At 55.7% G+C, this 4,946-nt stretch overlaps 1 non-coding gene across 1 annotated transcript; it reads left to right on the top strand.

Moving 5' to 3' along the window:
• Positions 1-2,015: 2,015 nt before the first annotated feature.
• TRNAH-GUG (transfer RNA histidin (anticodon GUG)) lies at positions 2,016-2,091 on the top strand. Its single transcript has one exon. It is a non-coding gene; the product is annotated as a tRNA-His (tRNA).
• Positions 2,092-4,946: the final 2,855 nt, after the last annotated feature.

The following is a 4,946-nucleotide window of genomic DNA, read 5'->3' as shown; positions in this document are numbered from 1 at the left end:
TGAGGAAGTGAGGGAGTGAATGAAATAAACAATGTCACAGCTGGAGCTTTCTGTGCCAGGCACTGTTAAAAGCGCTCTCCGTGAACACGGTATGATTTCCTTTCATCTTTACAACTAAGACACATGAAGTTTAAGTAATGGTCCTCAGTTTCTATTAAATTGATGGATGGGCCAAGAAACACACCTGAGAAATGACAGAGATGAGCACGGGTAGGAGTTTTATCTGGTTGTGATTATATAATGCCACCTGCCCCAGAAATACTGCTCTCCCCAGTTCTGAAGCACTATCTATTTTCAGAAAAGCCATGGATTTATTAATAGCTTATTGGGGAGAAACAAACAGCAGGTATACACACACACACACACACACACACACACACACACACATCAAACTGCATCAAATACACACGTCAATTGTCAGACAGGTCCTGATGTAGGAATCTTAAGGGGTGTCTGAATCAAGACCGCGGGGCACTGACCTCGAGAAGCCTGATAAAACCAAGAGACGTGGACAGGGCAGGCTGCCCACCCACCCACCTCTCATTCCTGCTGGGACGTCTCCACCTGGCCGGGACCTAACTGGCTCTTTCTCTCTCTGTTGTTTGCTTGGTTGTCTTTGTTTCCAAGAAACTGCTGATCGCTAGAGGCTCTGTAACACTGGACTGGTTGCAGCTCTCAGCAGACTTGGGCAAAGACAAAAAAAAAATAGGGGAGAAAGAGCGTGCCCTTTAACTGGAGAATGCGGCCGACCTGCATCAAGCTTTCGAGGAAGTGGCAGAGGTCTCATTTGGGACCCCGGGGTCCCAGCCCATTCATTTATAGTGCAAACCAAGGAATGCGGGAAGGGTGGGTCCCTCTCCACACCTGACTCTAATATAAGGACCTGGAGCTCCCCCGAGCCTGTGGCGCAGTAACGGAAGCAAGGAGGGGATGTTCTGATTCTGAGATTGATCGAACCTGCAAACCAGTCCTGCCTGCGAAATTTTCTCCTTTTCTTTTGGTGAAAGAGGCTTGGGGCTAAGGGGAAAACATCGTCTACATTGCTGAGACCCTATCCAGCTCTGATTTACAACAAAGGGCCCCCAAGGACAGCCCACTCGGAAAAGGTTCTGGTACGGGGGACACAGGGGACAAGTCTCCCTTTGCGTAAACTCCGCTCAGGCTCCAATGGACCCTCCAAGGCTTCTGACCCCTGACCTTGGGCTTCTGTGCTCTTCTCTGCATTGTCCACTTTGAACAAGACTCCTGCTAAGCGAATTCAGCCAGAAGCCCCCCCCGCCCTCGACGTGACACCAGGTTCCTCATCCTCCGCCATCCCCAGTGACTCCTGATCCCCCCGGGCTGCCGTCAGCAAGAATCCTGCTAAGCGAATTCAGCCAGAAGCCCCCCCGCCCTCGACGTGACACCAGGTTCCTCATCCTCCGCCATCCCCAGTGACTCCTGATCCCCCCGGGCTGCCGTCAGCAAGAATCCTGCGGGGCCAGTTTGGCCCGGAAGACCCCCGTCCCCTTCGCGCTTCCTCCTAGTTGTTTTCCATCCACGGACCACCTCCCCCACCCTCCGGCACCCTGCTCCTTGGCTGTAAACCCCAACTTTCCTTGTTGTATTTGGGGTGGAGCCCAATCTCTCGCTCCACAGTAAAAACCCAAGCGGTGGACCCTGGACGTCACCTACCACGGTCGTTCTGAATAAAAGTCCGCCTCAGGGCTCTTTATCTAGAGCAGGGGTCGGGAACCTATGGCTCGCGAGCCAGATGTGGCTCTTTGGATGGTGGCATCTGGCTCGCAGGCAAATCTTTCATAAAAAACAAAACAAAACAATAACGTTAAAAATATAAAACATTCTCATGTATTACAATGCATTCATTTCCTACCACTCATATTCGTGGTTGCAGGTGGCTGGAGCCAATCACAGCTGTCCTCCGGGACAACACCAAATTTTTATTGGATAATGTGTAATGTACACGGGTCGTTTGAATGGCTCTCACGGAGTTACATTTTAAAATATGTGGCGTGGCCCTGGCCGGTTGGCTCAGTGGTAGAGCGTCAGCCTGTGGGGCAGAAGTCCTGGGTGCGATTCCCAGCCAGGGCACACACGAGAGGCGCCCATCTGCTTCTCCACCCCTCCCCCTCTCCTTCCTCTCTGTCTCTCTCTTCCCCTCCCACAGCCGAGGCTCCATTGGAGCAAAAGATGGCCTGGGCGCTGGGGATGGCTCCTTGGCCTCTGCCCCAGGTGCTAGAGTGGCTCTGGTTGCAACAAAGCGACGCCCCAGATGGGCAGAGCATCACCCCCTGGTGGGCAGAGCGTCGCCCCCTGGTGGGTGTGCCAGGTGGATCCCGGTCAGGCGCATGCGGGTGTCTGTCTGACTGCCTCTCCATTACCAGCTTCAGAAAAATACAAAAAAAAAAAAAATATGTGGAGTTCATGGCTCTCTCAGCCAAAAAGGTTCCCGACCCCTGCTCTAGTGTGACGAGTCACTTTTTCTTTACCACGCTTGATTCTTTCTAGGCGTGCAGCTTGAGTGACGGTTTCCTCAGCGGCAGCCCAAGAAGACCCCGCACTCTTACGTATAAAGTAGGGTACACAGAATGACACAGCCTTTTCCCCCTGATGTGTAACCACAGATACATGAATTTGTGTTAAAGACTTAGAGAAGTTAACCCACCTTTAGAGTCCTGCTCCTTTATCCCCAAGTAGCAGCGTCGGATGACCTGATCCTTAGCCGATGTCAAGCCATCACGCACAACAGACCTTGGGAATTGTCACGGTGTCACCCTGGATGCACGTGTCTTTGCAGTAGAACAATCACACGGGTGCTTTTCTAAGCAAGGCTCTGGTCCAGCGCGTAGCCCCGGGTGAGCCTCGCAGGTGAGTCCGTCTGGGACAAGAGGTGACAAGTACCAGACAGAGCCGAGGGAACAACCACTTGTAGAGGTGACCACTAAGGAGGGTTCAGTGTTACCGATGCAGACAGGCCGGGGCCAGGGGCTGACGAAAGGCCGGGTGGCCTCCGACTCCTTCCACACGTCCGCAGGAAGGTTCTCTCTGTGTCTGTCAATCTAAGCTGCCTCTGCTTGGCTGGCGCCCAGCGGCACAGGTGGGGCTGACTGCCCCTCCCTCCTGAGCACCAGCAAAGCCGCCGCTCGGCCAGCTCCAGTCCCCGCTCCCACTCACCTTGCCCAGGGAGCTCAGACTCTGGTGGGGACAGGGAGAGACGCTCCATGGGGAAGAGCCACACTGGTTAGATTCCTGGGCGCCTGGAGCACGGCACTAAGCTAAGAGCGAAGCCAGTCGGCGGGACATGCAGCAAGACGTGGAGATGCAGGAAGGCCGTGCTCGCCCTGGACCGAAGTGGCCCGCAGCCAGGGTGACCCAGAGCTGCCTTCCCTCAGCCCGAGTCTCTGTGTGCTGTCTGTCCACCAGACCAGGAACTCCCTGCTCAGGGGCTCCTGTTATCCGCACACCTTCAGGACCTGTGACGCACAAGTTCTCCGTCGGTTTTGGTTGGCTGGACTAATCAATCAGTGACTTAATGAAGAAACTGCTTAAGACTGTCCCGGGGACTCTGGGTGACAACGTGGCCGGTCAGCGTGCCATCCACACTGCGGACAACTCGGGTACTGGATCACGCGTCCGTTGGAAGCCACTGGTCAGTTGGGGGCCACCAGGCGCCGAGGGAGGAGCAACCGGCGAGTTCTGCTGCAAAGTCAGTCCTTTCGGTCAAAATGTCCAAATCACTATGTAACTGTTTCTTTTTTCCTCCAGGAAGGTCAATGTCCCTTCTTAAACAGCCAATCGAGTGTACAGCTCAACCACTTCCTGGGGGCACCAACATAATAGGTCCCCCTCGTCACTGTCCTAGAATCGGGCAGCAGACAGCTAGGGACCTCCCCCTCCCCCATGCTCCACCCACGTCGGAGCCAGTCCACAGGAAACCCACAAACCCTAGTCCCTTCTTAAACAGCCAATCGAGTGTACAGCTCAACCACTTCCTGGGGGCACCAACATAATAGGTCCCCCTCGTCACTGTCCTAGAATCGGGCAGCAGACAGCTAGGGATCGCCCCCTTTCCCCACACTCCGCCCACGTCGTAGCCAGTCCACAGGAAACCCGCAAACCCGAGCCAGTCCCCACCCCCTCGCCCACGCTCCGCCCACGTCGGAACCAGTCCACAGGAAGCCCGCAAACCCGAGCCAGTCCCCACCCCCTCGCCACACTCGGGCCACCCCTCCTGCTGCAGCGTGCTGTCCCCCTGTCCCCGGGGCGGCCCTGCCTGGCAGCCCCGTCTCATTTGGAGCCACAAGTAAGGAAGGGCTCTCCCTTTCATCTGGGCCAGCGCCCCGTGCTGTGTCCTGCATCAAAAGAATCTCTAAAATGCATAAAACATGCCTCCTTCGTCTCCGTGCCTTCTGCACCACAGACAGTGCTCGGCACGGGGCAGAAGATGCTCCCGGACATTCCTGAGAGAGAGAGAGGTGGGAGACGTGAGGTGGGGGGTGGGGGCGGCCGCAGGAGGCGGGCAGGGGGAGATGACGTGGTTCTGGGGGGCACAGAGAAGCATCTCCCCCACCCACCTCTTCCCAGACTGTGACACGGTACCAGGAGATGCTCGCTCTACTTACGGTCAGTCGAGTGCTAACCTCTTGGTGGCCAAACCAGATGCGGCATTTTCTGGGTTCCCACTAGGAAGACCATCACCATCCAAGGCCAGCTCCAAGCCCACTAGCTCTCTGCCAGAGGACTCCGTACACTTCCTCAGACCGTGGCTGTCTTCTCTGCATCATAGGAGGTCATCGTCCCTACCTCAAAGGGCCTTGGGGACACTTAAACCATGCAGAATGCCAAGCATTGGGTGTCGGGCACAAATGGCAGGCCCTGCTGTGTCCTCTGAGAGGCCACGTGGATCTTCCAGCGAAGAAGAAAAACAGAAAGTGGACCACCCCCCA

This window comes from Saccopteryx leptura, chromosome 4 (assembly GCF_036850995.1).
Source record: "Saccopteryx leptura isolate mSacLep1 chromosome 4, mSacLep1_pri_phased_curated, whole genome shotgun sequence".
In the NCBI taxonomy this organism is placed as follows: Eukaryota; Metazoa; Chordata; class Mammalia; order Chiroptera; family Emballonuridae; genus Saccopteryx; species Saccopteryx leptura.
Note: the sequence above shows the minus strand (reverse complement) of the source record. Positions and strands in the feature narration are given on the sequence as shown.